Source organism: Saccopteryx bilineata, chromosome 3 (genome assembly GCF_036850765.1).
Source record: "Saccopteryx bilineata isolate mSacBil1 chromosome 3, mSacBil1_pri_phased_curated, whole genome shotgun sequence".
Lineage (NCBI taxonomy): Eukaryota > Metazoa > Chordata > Mammalia > Chiroptera > Emballonuridae > Saccopteryx > Saccopteryx bilineata.
In genome coordinates this window covers 94,819,174-94,835,243 of record NC_089492.1, presented here as the reverse complement: position 1 = coordinate 94,835,243, position 16,070 = coordinate 94,819,174, and the positions used below count along the sequence as shown (strand labels likewise).

At 40.4% G+C, this 16,070-nt stretch overlaps 1 long non-coding RNA gene across 2 annotated transcripts in view; it reads right to left on the bottom strand.

The window, feature by feature from the left end:
* Nucleotides 1–14,786: 14,786 nt before the first annotated feature.
* LOC136328634 (uncharacterized) overlaps nt 14,787–16,070 on the bottom strand; it is a 39,857-nt gene continuing 38,573 nt past the window's right edge. For both annotated transcript variants that reach the window (XR_010730081.1, XR_010730082.1), the window contains exon 4: nt 14,787–14,893. This is a non-coding gene — a long non-coding RNA (uncharacterized lncRNA). The remainder of the gene's footprint in view (nt 14,894–16,070) is intronic.

Sequence of the window (16,070 nt, the reverse complement as noted above, 5' to 3'; positions counted from 1 at the left end):
TGAGATTGTCACATACAGATAGGAAAAATAAAAGAGTGAGGCTGAATCGGTCATTTCTCAATATATCCCAATAGGAGAAGGAGAGGAAACATTTTCAGGGGACACTGTGGACCTAAGTCTGTGAACAACGACTTATTTTTAGAGGTCTGAGTTCATATCCACCTACTTCAGAAGGTGGGTCCCACAGTTTTGTTTGGATTTCTGAGACTTGACTAACTTTTGTGCCCATGACACAAGTCCATCATTACTGCAAGTGTGACTTCACAAACTAAAGAGTAATCCTTCATGGTCGAAAGGTGAGCTCTAGCCCAGACCCACCACTTAACAGCCATGTGGTTTTGTGCTTTGTGCTTCACCTTTGAAGATCAGGGTCAATTTCCTCAGGTATCAAGTGCGGATGGAAGCTACTTCAGAGTACTAGCATAGGACCAAATGAGAAAAAAATACATGAAGACGTTTTGTCACCTATAAAAAGCTAGTCATATGAATAGAGTTAGTCACTGTTATTTTAGTTTTTTTTTTCTATGGAAATAAAAATACCTTTGGTTTGAAATGAGAAAGAAAGAGGTCTTATGTTGAATAGATTTAATAACTTTGCATGAGTTAGTTTTAAAAAACAGACAATTTTTTAAAATATTATGTGAAAATGGGAATTTCAAACTGGGTCTTAAGATTTCTAATCAAGCTAGAAGGCAGCTTCCTAAAATAAGAACTGGCCTCTTCATCAGTTGGCTCCCACTTGATTATGTATCTCAAAGCAATCAGCCCCTAGTTTCTTAAAGTAGAAAAAATATGTATCTATAGCAGCTTCCAGTTTTTCTTGGATTGTTAGTTAGTGCTCTTCAGGATTTCCATATTTTTCTTACAAATGTACTTTCAGAATTACATAAAGCTTAATGCTGTCAGACCTGTCACCTCCCAGAAGGTCGGGAGGGGAAAGGGAAAGGTGAGGTCAATCCCCCAGCCTTCCCTTCTTTCCAACAAATAATATCGTGTATATATGAGGGTATCAGTGAGATGAATTGGAGCTGGCTGAGCCTGGCTGGAAATTTTAAAGGTCAGGCAGAGTGGAGCAGCGCCTTCGCCTCATGAGCACATCCAGAGAGGAGATAGGTGAGCTGTGAGCACCATGGGCGGCTTTGGGGGCTCTGCAAAGGGTAACAAAAAAAGACACTTATTTATTTATTTAAAAAAAATAAGTTTAAATTTTATTTTTCAGTTACAGTTTACACTCAGTATTATTTTGTGTTAGTTTCCGGTGTACAGCATCCTGGTTAGACAATTATATATTTTACAACGTGTTTCCCCCGATTATTTCCAGTACCACCTGGCACCACACATAGTCATTACAGTGGTATTGACTATAGTCATACAGATGGCATCTCAGAAGTTAATCATGTCAACTCGTGTTTGACAACAATTACTTAAAAGTGGTTTGAGAGTAACAAACTTGAAATGTTCCACCTATTGATAAAGAAAACAGAAAATATGGTAAATAGCATCTGCCTTGTATGTTTATACTCAGTAACTTGTTTTTTTAAAAACTATACCAGCTGGTATGTGAAATTTAAATGAGTAATAAAAATAAATTTGGGTCATCAGCCTCAAAATATGTCCATTTGCTCTATAGTCATTAAACTACCATTTATATTTCATTAATATTTCTTTAACATAAAGGGTACATTTGCAAATGTTTCTCAGCTAGCTTCTTTTACTTCAAGACCCCAAAGTATTTTTTACCAAAATATTTTGTTTTACTATAGTGACATACTCTAGGATTATTTAAAGATGTTCATCCCTTCTAATTTAATGAGATACTATTGGCAGAATGAGTAGCCATGTTAATGAACCTATCGTGAATGTCTTTTATGTTCACTGAGCTGTGATATAATGAGAAACAAAAGAAATGCCATGATTTGGGGGTCCACTTCCTGCTTTGGAGCTCTGACAGAAGAGGTCTTCAGAGGTGCTGCTAAGTGCTCGTCACGTGATGACCTGTAGACCCTTCCCTGTGATACACTTACTGCCCCTCTGGAGCTCCATAGTCGGACAGTCCTCCTCAAACCCCTCCTGGCTCACCTTGAATCTGACACCAGTCTGCCCTGATAATTCTGAACCAAGAACCATGTCCACTTTGGCTTCTGGAAACCCACAACAGTAGTGACAGAGAAGGATGGAGGTCAGGAAGAGTTGGTCGGCTGAACCACAGCTCTTCTGAGTCCCTTGTTGTGTGTATGGCCACATTTGGGGTGGAGGGGAGTGAGGAGGAAGAGAAGACTGTGTCCACCTTTTAGTGTTTATTATCAGTGATAATCATGAGGAGCAAAATTGGGACACCTTCTGTTTTGGGGGTTTTTGTTTGTTTTTCATTGATTTGAGAGGTGGGGGAGAAAGAGAGAAAGAGGGAGAGGGAGAAAGAGATAGAGAGACAGAGAAACATCAACTCATTGTTTCATTTAGTTGTTCTATTTAGTTGTGCATCCAGTGATTGCTTCTCATATGACTAGGAATGGAACTCACAACCTCAGACAATGCTTTCCCTACTGAGCCTCCTGGCCAGCCCTCCTTCTGTTTTCTTTTTTTTACCCCCTACAAAGAACCCAAATGCCAACCATCACCACCACCACCACCACCTCTACCATCGTCATCATCATCATCATCACAGTCCACATTTACTGAGTGCTTATTATATTTTGTGCAATATTTCAAGCACTTGTACATTTAAATTATCATCACAAGTCTGTGTGAGACATACTGTCATCCCTGTTTTACAGAGGAGAAGAGGGGTACACTGAGCTCACGTCATTAGTCCAGCTAGCAGGTGGAAGAGCCAAGACTCCGAATCCCAGTTAGTCTGACTCCAGAGCTCACAGTTTCCACTGCTACATTTTATTGCCTCTCACACAATACAAGTTGATCTTGAATACCTGATTCTATATCTGCATGCTTTAAAAAACCTTTTTCTTTGTTAATGTAATAACCGGTAGAGTTGAGATTTTGTTTATTATTATTATTTTAGAAATTTTAGATAATGATGTCAATCCACCTTTGGAGCAGACTTTCCACGTTGGGAAGGAAAGAATCAGAGAGGGCTCTTTGGCTACACAAATATAAAACACGTGCTCCTATTTTTTTTTTTTGGAAAAAAGTGAGATTATCACAAACCCAGATTTAGATATTACCGTTCATTTTATTAAGTTCTGTTTTGTAATATAAATGGAATGGAATGCATTTTTAGGATGACTATATCCTTACAGAATTAGAGGAAATTTGTGGTCCTTTAATAAGGACAGGACTTGGCCCTGGCCGGTTGGCTCAGCGGTAGAGCGTCGACCTGGCGTGAGGGAGACCCGGGTTCGATTCCCGGCCAGGGCACATAGGAGAAGCGCCCATTTGCTTCTCCACCCCCCCTTCCTCTCTGTCTCTCTCTTCCCCTCCCGCAGCCAAGGCTCCATTGGAGCAAAGATGGCTCGGGCGCTGGGGATGGCTCCTTGGCCTCTGCCCCAGGCGCTAGAGTGGCTTTGGTCGAGGCAGACCGACGCCCCAGAGGGGCAAAGCATCGCCCCCTGGTGGGCAGAGTGTCGCCCCTGGTGGGCATGCCAGGTGGATCCCCGTCGGGCGCATGCGGGAGTCTGTCTGACTGTCTCTCCCCGTTTCTAGCTGCAGAAAAATACAAAATAATAATAATAATGACAGGACTTGTGTGATTGGAATAGCCTGCACAATGTTGTTAGAGGCTGGCCAGCCCAGAATTTGGAGGTCAGAGCCTACGGTCTGGGTAGCAGTGGGAGTTTTCCCAGAAGGAAATGGATGTTTCCCCTGTCAGTTACTCAGAGCCAGAAAGAGAGAGGCCTGGAGATGCTTGGCAAGGTCTGAGTTTCTGGTCATGAGACAGGGAGATGGAGGTGGGAATTCAGAGGTTGGGAGGATAAGCCTGTGAAATCTAAGTGCCACCCCTTGTGATATTAACTCTGCTGGCCTCTGTCATTCTTGGACTATCCCGGGCTTTCAGTGAAACTCTAGGACCTGGTCTTAACTGTGCTTTAAGTGTTTGAAAAACAGGCCTGTGCTCACAAAACCATGTGGTCAGTACTCTGAAAACCATGTGGTTGTGCGTGGAGGGCTGCAGACGAGGCATGGATGTGCCGGCATGCCTCCTGGCACACCAGAGCTTACAAGAGGAGAGGCACCCAGAAAGAGAAAGGATAACCAGGCCGAGAGAGAAAGAGGCTTGGACTTTAGGAGTGTGTGTTTGTATTTTGTACATGAAAGGATATTTAGTCACAGTTTAAAGAGGCCTGGGAACAAATGTAGGTTATGTTGAAATAATTTTTACTCTGAACAGTAGCAGAAAAAGCAATTTGTGCTGCTTCATTTGACTAATCAAATAGTTCTCAAACATAAGACACAGACATTGATAAAGAAAGAGAAGGCCTATAGATTCTCAGCATTGTTTTGTTATGATATTGTTTAATACATATAAAACTAGTTAGAGTCTCTATCCTGACAGGTTTTAGTCAACCATAAAACCAAAACAAATTTTAAAGTCAGTACAAACAAAAGTACAAAAGCACGCATTTGTTAAATTATTTAGTAACAATAGCAAATTGTTACACCTGATGATATTGTTTTGGGGACATGAAATGACCAAAATGGTTTAAAAACAGGCTTAGTTCCAGTTCTAGATTTTGACCTTGGCAAGCGATTGTAGAGAGTACTTATTAGTATAAGTATACTATAAAAAGAATTTTCTAGCTCACGATGAACAAACCTCAAATTTAAGAACAATAATAAGTTCTGCTGGTGAGCAATCCTCAGATGCCAGTTTTGCTGATCTATCACTTGATGACCATATAAAGTTGCCTTAAATGCTCAAAGAAGAGGCTACATTTGTGGTATGTTTGAAAACCTGCATTTCCTGGGAATCAAATAAAACTGTATTGTGAATCAGAAACAGAAACATTTCCACTATGCATTTCCTCTTCATTGACTACAAGCTGGTATAAACAAAGATATTTGCTCATTTCCTACAGGAATAGAAGTCAGTACTGCTTAGGCACGCCTATGTCATCATGGGGGTGTGTTAACTCAATGCCCTCACCCCACCCCTTTTTTCTCCCTTGCAAAACCTTCATTCAAACAGTGTGGCATGTCATTGTCCTCTGTTTGATGCAAATATGAACAGAAAACAACATTGCAATGCAAGCACTGAATGTAGCAGTATTTCATCATTATGTTGTTATGGGCTCAATGTTTGTGTCCTTCACAAAATTCATTCACTGTCCTTCACTGTCTGATTTCAGTGTCCTGAAAATCATTATTTCATTTAATTTATGGTCTTTTTTAAGGTTTTTCCTTTTTCAAGCAGGCAGATGATTTCAATCCCTATTGCCCCATCTTAGCCAGCAATAGATATTCCCAAACTGTTTTTAGAAAGTGGCTCTAGCACCTACACTCCAACCACATTGCACAGGAGTCGTTGTTGCTCTACAGCAGGGGTAGTCAACCTTTTTATACCTACAGCCCACTTTTGTATCTCTGTTAGCAGTAAAATTTTCTAACCGTCCACCGGTTCCACAGTAATGGTGATTTATAAAGTAGGGAAGTAACTTTACTTTATAAAATTTATAAAGCAGAGTTACAGCAAGTTAAAGCATATAATAATAATTACTTACCAAGTACTTTATGTCAGATTTTTGCTAAATTTGGCAGAATAAACCTTTATAAAACAACTTACTATAGTTAAATCTATCTTTTTATTTATACTTTGGTTGCTCTGCTACTGCCCACCATGAAAGCTGGAACGCCCACTAGTGAGCGGTAGGGACCAGGTTGACTACCACTGCTCTACATCCTTACACTCTTGTATAGAGCTTTCTAATTGTTTTAAATTAAACAAGTTCACATGAGGGATTTGATGTGATTTTGGTCACAGAAAAATCTAAAATTTAAAGGAGAGAGGAAATTTTTAACCTAAAGGAATGAATCTCTAATTATGAAATTTCAGGCAGATGGGGAAATATGTTAGTACTGAGGAAATTCAGTCCAATACTCTTTACCATTTGTTTATTTAAGGGAAGCAAAGTGGTTAACTCATTAAAGCTAATAGTTCTGTGAAAGGGAGGTAACATTTAATGTCTATTATAAATCACAGAATCTTACAAACATTTAATTCCATGAACAAGAGAACCCTAGAGATTTTTTTTAAAAAATTTTATTGAACTTATTGGGGTGACATTGGCTAATAAACTTATGCAGGTTTCAGGTGTACAGTTCTATAATACATCATCTCTATACTGCATTGTGTGTTCACCACCCCAAGTCAAGTCTCCCTCCATCACCATCTATCCTCCCTTCCCCTCCTCCACCTCCCCCATCCACCCCCCTTTCCCTCCTGCATCCCCACTCTGTTGTCAAAATTTTCTACTTAAATTCCAGAGGAAGACCCAAAGATTAAGTGTGCACACAGGGTATACTTGGTCAGGGGAACAGCGTCAGCTGGCCACTTCGGTCACTTTGGGATCCTTTCTCTCTCTGGGGACTTGATTGCCCCCACTAAAAGCTCTTATAATCGTTTCTTTGAAAGGGGCAATATTCTCCAGAGAAACTCTCAAAAAAGGAATCTAATTATCTTGAGATTATTAAATTCTCTAGGTAACTTCTTCCGGGTAGTCAATCTTTATTTCATTTTAAGAAAGGTTGTTTGCTATCACACATAATGGGCTGTTTTGTCCTCCCTCTCCCATCATGGTTTGGAGAGAGAAGCAGTGGAATTCATCAGTTCCTCCTCTACACCTGGCCCTCATCAAACTCTGCAAACATCCAAAGCTGTGTAGAAGCATTTGGGTTCCAAAAAAGAAAAAGCACAGGCAAAGCTTTGGTACTCATTAAACTAGAAAAATGTCTCTATAATCTTCATTTCATTTCATTTTTAGTATTTGTACATCCACAGTCCTCATTCTGCAATAACATTTGTTTTGTGGTTGCTGACGGATGTGATAAAAGAGTCCAAATTCTGCTTTCCACAGTTCTTTACAACAGACCAAAATAGCATTCTTGTTCACGCTAGGATACCCTAGTGTTGGCATGCATTCTGGCCAGCTAGCCAAGGGTGAACAGAACCTATGCAGTTAATTCCTTAGTGCTAGAATATCCTCTTTATAGTCACAAAATTGCTTCCTCCAAGGGAAGGAAAAAACAAAGCTGCTTTATGCTACTTTATTACTTGGTCTAACTCAGAGGGTACACGTCACAAGAAACGGGAGACAAGGGCAATCACAGCATTTGTTTCTGGAAATAAAATAGTCTTACTTCCTTGTAAATGTGAGTTCCAGGAGTTCACTGATGAAAATTAAGTAAATGTTTTCCATCAAAGAACTTTATTTTGGATGCTTTAAAAGTCAAACTGCCAACAAGTCTTCCACATAATAAACCATATTTTGACGTTTCTCAGGGCTCTTTTTTAAATGGTGATCTGCATCTTTTACATACTCCTCAAGTAATATGTGCAGCAGAGAGAGGCCATTTGCAGACATGATTAGAGTTTTGTCTCCCACTCACTACTGCTTAAACACGAGGAAGGAGAGAGGGCGGTGGGGGTAGTGGGAGTAGTTCAAACCATCATTAGTTCCTATTCAGTATGCAATTTGCCTCTGGAAAAATCTTTTCATATCCAAAAACACAAAAGATCTTAAAAATTAGTCTCTAATCATGACATTTTCCTTCTTCAAGAGAATCTGACACATTCCAAACTTGACTACAGGGTTCTCAATCAGAGTGAAACCACTCATTCTAAAATCAAAAGGAGCCATTCTTGTCAAATGGATCTGGAAGCTCCAGTATTAATGCTCGCCCCATCAGAAGCTGGAGGAAACTTCAGAATCACCTTCAATGCATCCTTTGCTTCCTCCCACAGTCCTACCTTAAAAATATCGTCCATTCCCACCCTGAGCTGCTCTCTTCTGGTCCTACCGTTGCACATGTGCATATAGGCCCCAAATGAGTCCCTCTGCTTCCTGTTTCTCTATGGTCCCAACAGAGTGGCCACATTGGCCTTTCAGACATGTGCCCAGTGTTGGATCACTTCTGTGCATAGATGTCTCCCTCCCACTTTGTCTTGCAGCTTGGCTTTTAGATAGTCTTTTGTGGGGAGCTCCTAAGAGCTAAGCCTACTGAACCCCAATCTCCTTCCCTCCAATTCAAAGGAGCTGCTCCTCCTCTATCTCTTGTATTTTGGATCTTGGCTGAAAGATTTCATTGAAAAAGAAACATGTTCCTTAAACAAACAAACAAACCTACAAACCAGTGGCCATAGGATAAAACCCAACTTACTTATCATGGCATAGAAGGTCCTCTACAGACAGCCCATCCTGTCCAAGGCCTCATCTCCTACCAGGAACCTCTGCTCCAAGTCTCATCAATGGCATGATCTCTGATATGTCAGAGTTCCCATGCCCCTTGTTGGAAGTAACTTTCTGCACTTATCTCCCTAGAGAACTCCTACACAACCTTGAAGACACTGCCCATCTGTTACTTCTTCAGTGAACTTTCCTCAACTTTCCCAGTTAATTATTCCCATCTTCATACTCCCATAGTATTATAAACCTTTCATCATTGCAATATTCTATATGTTATTGTTATTTTATTTGTCTTTCTTCTTGGGACTTACTGTGTCTCTTTGATCTTTGAATCACTGGCATCGAGCTCAGCCTTCTTGGCACAGAGGCATTCTCAAGGTAATTAATGCTGTCATGGTATATAAAATAAAATCTTTTCCTCATCACATTTATTAATGTCTGTGTATGAGACTTTCAAAATTCAAGTTATCAAATAAACAAAAAATAAACCCACGTATAATATTCTAGGAAAAGAAAAGAACGCTTGAAGAGGGGGAAAATGTGGGGTAACTGAACAAAACTAGAATCCAACTGATAAACTTAATTTAAACAAACAACTGTGACCTTTGCAAAGGCCTGTGAGTGGTGCGCATTTAGAAACTCCCAGGAGTTTGGAAGTACCGGAATGAGCCTCACTAATTCACACTAAAATGTGGGACTGCTGAAGCGATGCAAGTCTTGATTACAGGATGTTTCCAATGTAGTTGATGTTTTAACACTTTAGACTTGGTTTAATAAAAACATGGGACCATTTAAAATGTATGCATTATATGCAAATTAAATTGTTAATCACTTAAGAAGAGTCTAGTCTATTATTTGTATCATTAATTCTATTACCAACATTATTTTTCGAAGATAAGTCAGAGGGAAACGCTTCCTAACGCTTGTTCAGATGATCATGATTCTGAACTAGGTTCATATGAATTAATAAGATTTCAACGTAAATTACCTTTTTCAGCAAATATACATTAATGCATAGTATTTGCAGAGGCTGGAATGAACTGGGTTAGGAAGAAGCTGCTCTGTACTCACTTCATGTTTCCAAATTATTTTCATGGTGAATTTAGCCAGTTTTCCATAGCTCATGAAACTCCAGGCTGGCTTGAGTTTCCTGCTTCCTTCTTTGGCAAGACCATACCAAACCTTTTCAAGAGATGTGTTCTTACTTAAAGGAAAGGAAATATCAGATCCAGGCTATTTTACATGCACTAGATGCCAAGCACCAAACAAAGCAGCTCTCAGCTTTTCAAAGGTTTGATATTGTAAGTGTAGCCACTTGAGCAAAAGCTCCATCCCAGGAATGGCCAAGTTAAATAAGGCAGAATTAGGGAGAATTAAATCGATCTCCATGTCTAGTGCTCATAAATCTGCATAAAGAAGTTCTGAATCAAAGAAAATAAATTAAAAAATGTGTAATACTGGTTCACGTCCAATGGGCCTGCGTGTTCTGGAGGAGAAACACATGGCTTGGTGTTACTGGGAGGACTGTCTCTTCTCAGTGCAGGTTGAGTTTCCGGCTGATTGTTCAGGGGAAGCCAAGAAAATGCTGAATTCTAGAATGTAGCACCAAAGGAAATCACACACTTGGAATCCTTGCTTCTACGTGAGGAAGATGAAGGAATGGTCCCATAGAAGTTTTAAGAGCCATCATGGCATTGTGGTGGCTTTCAGAGAGGGAACACGGTAGCTCTACTGTCTCAGCTCTCACCAGATGCTCATCTCAGGCGCAAGGACACAGCACTATGAAGAATCAGACAGGTGCCATAGGTCTGACACATTGGAGGAACTTCTAGCCCTTGAGCAGAGGACACTTACTAAGGTCTGCTAAGTGAGAGGGAGTTGTACTGAGAAGGAGGCTGATTTTCTAGCAACTACAGTGCATTGTGCATAGTAAATGCCTTTTGGCTATCAGTAAGAACCTCCCACAGCATAACACCACTGGACATCAGTCACATACAATTCAATGTGAAAAGTAGCCCTTAGAGTTGTGCATTTCAGAGTCCCCTCTCCACAGCCCAGTCTAACATATGACTCTATCCCCTCGGCTGCAGTGGATTGGAGCAGTGATGAAAGCTTGACCATACTGAGCCTATCAGAGCAATCAGATTCTTTCTTTAGGAATTTGGACTTTAGACTGAAAATTTTCTAATTAATATATAAAGACAAAGTAAACTTTTATCTTCTGAAACAGGGTGTATGTGTTAAGTGGTGATTGGGAAAGGGAAAACCTTCTCTCTGAGGCTGCAAATTCTGCAGAGGGGAAAGAGAAGGTAGGCAATAATTATTAATAGAAAGGAGTATCAACAAGAGATAGAAAGAGGACCCCAACAAGGCTCCTCACAACTTCTCTCTTCCTGGCTGCAAACCTTTCCCGAGGTCCAGTTGCATTCCTGTTCTTGGGTTCCATGAGTTATCTCTGTCTCCTTAAAACAAAAAGTGTTACTGAAATTCACGTAAGTTGGTGGTAGTTACTAGTAACCAAAGAGTTCTAAGGAAGTACTAAGCAAAAGTTACTTGTGTAATACCCGCTCTTGTTTCTAGAAGGGTTTATCCCTTTGTAAGACGCTAGGCTCTGAGAGAAATAGATGTAACCAAATAAGACGTTATATTATCAATTCATTCTTAATAACCTAAAAGAGCAGCTATGATATATTAACTATAAAATTTGGATTCATAGTTAATAGGTCTTTCTATAACAAGTTTCTTTAAATTCAACCTGGGTGTTACTTGCTACAATTTTGACCTCCTTCTCCCTGGTTCTCATCTAAGTGGATTTGGAGAATGAATGACAACTAACTGCTCTTGGAATAATAACTTTAAGTGCTAGACATAGAAATAGGCAGAAATTTTAAGCTAACTTGGTTCAACCTTCTAATTTCACAAATGAGGAGTCTGAGACCACAGAGGCTTATGTGATTTGCCCAAGGTCACATGTCTAATTGCGGCTAGAACCCAGATTATAAACTGCCCCAAAGCCAAGTTTTATCCAAGAGAAATGCTAAAGGCAAAGCCAGTTATTTTTCTGGTTGTTAATTTTAACTTCCCAGTTATATGACCTGCATAGCTTCTAACTCTGGGACATTTTCACGGGTGAAACTCCTTGGCACATGACTGACTGGTTTCTCCTTTTAATTACTGACTCAATAATATATAGTAGTTAAGTCATTGAGCTTTTAAGGTCATTCTTGACAATTTTGTACTTGTTAGAAGAAAAAGAACCTTTTGAATTTTGAGTTTATAGATATTATTGAAGGAGTATGTAGTCAAGATGTTAGTCAAATTTCAGAAAAGTATACACCACATTTAGTTAAAATTGTTCTAAACCAAAAAAAAAAAAAAAAAAGGAAAAAGAGAAAAGGCATTTACACTCTTAACTATGTGTTAATGATGTGCTTGTGAGTTATGACCAAGTCAATTTTCAGTATGCATTACAAGTGGAAATGGCTCTTATTATTACCATTTCATATGATGTGGGTTTTAGATGAGTAGAGAAAACATATGTGAGGTGATCTAATTCTGTTAAGTCTATAATGCTTCTCTAACATTACATTATTCAAAGAAAGCACCAAATCCTGAGAAAGCAAATGCATTATTCTTTGTTCAAAGAAATAAATTAGGTCATTGAAACACAAAATCCTTATCTTTTCAAATTAATATAGAATATTGTATTAGCAAATACTTTTAACAAAGGAAAAGAGAGAAAACCTTTAATAATATTTAGAATCTAGGTTTAGTGTATAATAGAGGGAAGAGACAGAATTGTGTGTGTGTGAAACTTGGCCTTCAGTGCGTGGTGCTTTCCTTTATAGACAGGTGTTTGGGCTGGCTTGATCGTGGTTCTGATCAAGTAGGGAGGGAAATGGGATTTCTAGCATGAAGATAAGCAAAAACACATCCTAGATAAAGCTCAGCATGGTAAAAAATAAAGAGCAACAGAAATTTGTTTAACTCTCTCCACTTTTCCCAAAGCACAAATAGCCACAAACATGGGGAAAGTGATCCCCCAGTCCTGCTCTTGTAGCCCATGCCAGGGTGATTAGTATGAGGTTACCCCAAACCAATAGGCCAGAATCAGCTGAGGAAACTGAGGAGACATGGGGAGGGGAACAGGGTAATCTAGAGATGGAGAGAAGAAGGAAGGATGGAAGGAAGGAAGGGAAGGAAGGAGGGAGGGGAGGAAGGAGGAAAGGAGGGAAGAAGGGAGAGAGGGAGGGAGGGAGAGAGGGGGGAGGGAAGGAGGGAAGGAGGGAGGAAAGGAAGGAAGAAAAGGAAAGTAAACAACAGATTAAAAAGCCTTGCCCGCCTGACCAGGCGGTGGCGCAGTGGATAGAGCATCGGACTGGGATGCAGAGGACCCAGGTTCGAGACCGCAAGCTCGCCAGCTTGAGCCGGGCTGTTCTGGTTTGAGCAAAGCTCACCAGCTTTGGACCCAAGGTCACTGGTTTGAGCAAGGGGTTACTCGGTCTGCTGTAGCCCCACGGTCAAGGCACATATGAGAAAGCAATCAATAAACAACTAAGGAGCCGCAACGAAAAACTAATGATTGATGCTTCTCATCTCTTTCTGTTCCTGTCTGTCTATCCCTATCTATCCCTCTCTCTGACTCTCTCTCTGTCTCTGTAAAAAAAAAAAAAAAAAAAAAAAAAAAAAAAAAAAAAAAAGCCTTGCCCATTTTTGCTCTGCTGAGAATTTGCTGTGTGATCTCTAGCTCTTCACTTCATCTCTCTGGTGACCTTATAGAATATCACATTAGAAAACTTAAAGTTTCTACTAATTTGATAATTTTATGATTCTGGAATATATATTCTGAAAACAACAATGCTAGGTCTTTAAGATAAGCCATCTAATAAATAAAAGGTGTTACCCAAAAATACAAGTAGAATACTGTACGTGACAGAGAACAACCTTACGTATACTGTATACCAGGATAACATGTATTATACACATTGGACCTTAGTGTTCAATAAGACTCTTGTCAATTTGACCCTTACTCAAAATGGATAATAGAAAATGAATGCAGATCAAAATGACGTGAAACTTTCCCATGAGTAGCTTTCTCTATAAGAAACCTCTTTAAAGAAATCCTTAGTGACAGGGCAGCTGTCAGTGTCCAGTGAGAACACCATCAAGCAGACTGCTTAATGTGGGCTTCCCCTCTCTTCAGGATGCCGGCCTCATGCAAGGTGGTTGGTTCTTCCACTCACTCCAGCCATGACATACTACCTGCAGTTCAGAGAACCAGCCTCCATTCCTTCTGCCTACCCTTCTTTCTATCTCCCACCACCAACACCACCTCCCATTTACACACACACACACCACTTATTCTTCAGGTTTTGGCTTACTCATCACCATCTCTCAGGAGCCTCCTCCTGTATTAGGAGCCCCTCACAGACTTGCCTGCATTGGACCTAGTGGATCAGTCAGTTCTTGCTGCGCACATAACCAGCTGCAGAATCTCAGTGGGGTACCATAATAAACATTTATTTTCTCTCTCCTCCATCTGCAGATTGTCTAAGACAGCCCCTGCTCCATGTCTCATTCTGAGGAGTATGAGTTCACCAGAGCACTTATCTTTCTCATGGTGATAAGTAAACTCTAGAACTCAAGCCCACTGCTTGTGCCCCATTGACCAACGCAAGGCATGTGGACAAACCCAGAACCAATGCCAGGAAAGTACACTCCACCCATAGGAAGCCATGAAAAGTATGGATATATAACAGTAATACTACAGGGAAGGGAGGAAGTGTAGCCAATATATCAATCTGCCTGATCTATAATAATAGTACCAATTATAATGTATTGTGATTATCTGTGTGAGATATCCCTCTAGACTGTTACTGTCTTAAAAGCAAGAACTATGCTTTTTGCCTCTGTATTTACAATATGGGATATCGTAGGTATTTGAAAGTATTTGAATTATGGATAAATGAATGGAGACACACAGTACTATGCCGGGTTCTATCCCTGGTCCTTCAGAATGCCCCTTCTGTGTGCCTACCAAGTGCCCTTACTACGGTCACTAAAAAAAAGAGTGAGAAAATCAGTATGAATGAGATCTGGGTTCTGTCGAGTGAAGAGTGAGGGAAAAGGGCCTTGCATCTTAAGTCACCTGACCTACTCTGGCCCATGTCCTTGACTGCCACTGTCAATCTCCCCAAAAAGAGGTCTCACTATGTTTAACCTAGTTGGGTCATGAGGTCTGACAGGGTCCCAGGCGAAAGTGGTGGGCTCTAGAATACATGGTTAAACAGTACTTCAGAATCTGACCTGCTGCTCAATAATTTAATTTGGAGAAAACTGAGGAAATGGAACACATTTCTAAGCAAATATTTCCCTGATTACTTACACATGCAAATTCAGGCACTAAGTTTAGATGTGTAATTAAGCATCCAGTGATTTTTGAGCCCACACTCAGAGGCTAGAGCAGATGCCCACAGGAGTCACGTGGTTGGTATATTTCCACGTTCCTGCTTGTATTCTCAATTCTGGGCCCTCACCTGAAAATAAATGAATAAATAAATAAAAACATTAGCTCAGGTCTCAGTGACTCACTTGTGGGGCTAAAAGAACAAGATGATTCAAGGGCATCTTTTAAAACCAACTTTTGTGGTTTTAAAAGTTACATCTGATCAGAACGATGCTTCTCTGGGCAGAGAAGTGCAAGGTGATGATTTCCTCTTAGAGAATGGAAAGTTGGGGCACAGGAGGCTCCCCCTCGGCACAGCTCTGACATTTGTGGTGAACAATTGGTGGTCAGCTAACCGAAGCCAATATAGGTTTCCCTCCTTGCAATTAAATTTTTATATATTTTCATAGTCCGTATGAAAATGTTAGCGCTGTGCACTTAAGTACTAAATGACATGCTTGGATGCCAGTTTTATACATGCAAAACAGATGAGTCGTTTGGAAAATGTGTACCCATTGTTTCTTTGCAAGCAAAAGGCATTACCTCCTCACCCCCTGGTCACAGTGGCCAACAGTTCACCTGTCTATTTGCCTCTCCTAACAGCCCCCTTTGCTTAAGAGTTTCTTCACAGAGCACCCACTTCACAATTTCATTACCTGCAAGGATTCTGTGACTGAGAGCTCGTCAGTGAGGGTGTATACATGCCTCCCTATGGCATCGATGGTCTACTTTGCCCTGACTTCCTACATCAGCACTGGGGAGAAAAGCTCTCCCTTGAGAGACCCTCAGAGACAATGCCCTGTGCTGTCTGCTCTGTTTTTAACTATCTCCCCTACCTCTCTGACTCATCCCCCCTGCCCCAGAAGCCTCCTATGGAGGATGATTCTATTGCCCATTCTCTGCTAACTAAGAAAGGAGGTTCTTTGTTTGTAAGAGAGTGTGAAGCCCATGCATGATGTATGTGTGGGTAATTTTTTTAAATGCCATTCAGTGAGAATGTACTACCTGCCAGGTATTTTGTTTACAAACATTAATATGTTTGTTCCTCAGAAACAACTCTAACAACTCCATAAGCTGGACATTGTTTTCTCTGTTTCACAGGTAAGGTGAAACAACTATTCCAAATCTCTGGTTAACAAAAGAGTTGGGATTCAAACCCAAGCCGGTCTGAATGCAAAGCTCTGCCTCTTTGCCAGTTATTACAAGCCTCCTCTCCCTACCCCATAGGTACCCAGAGAAACCTTGCAAAGCCCAAGCCCGGTTTTGAA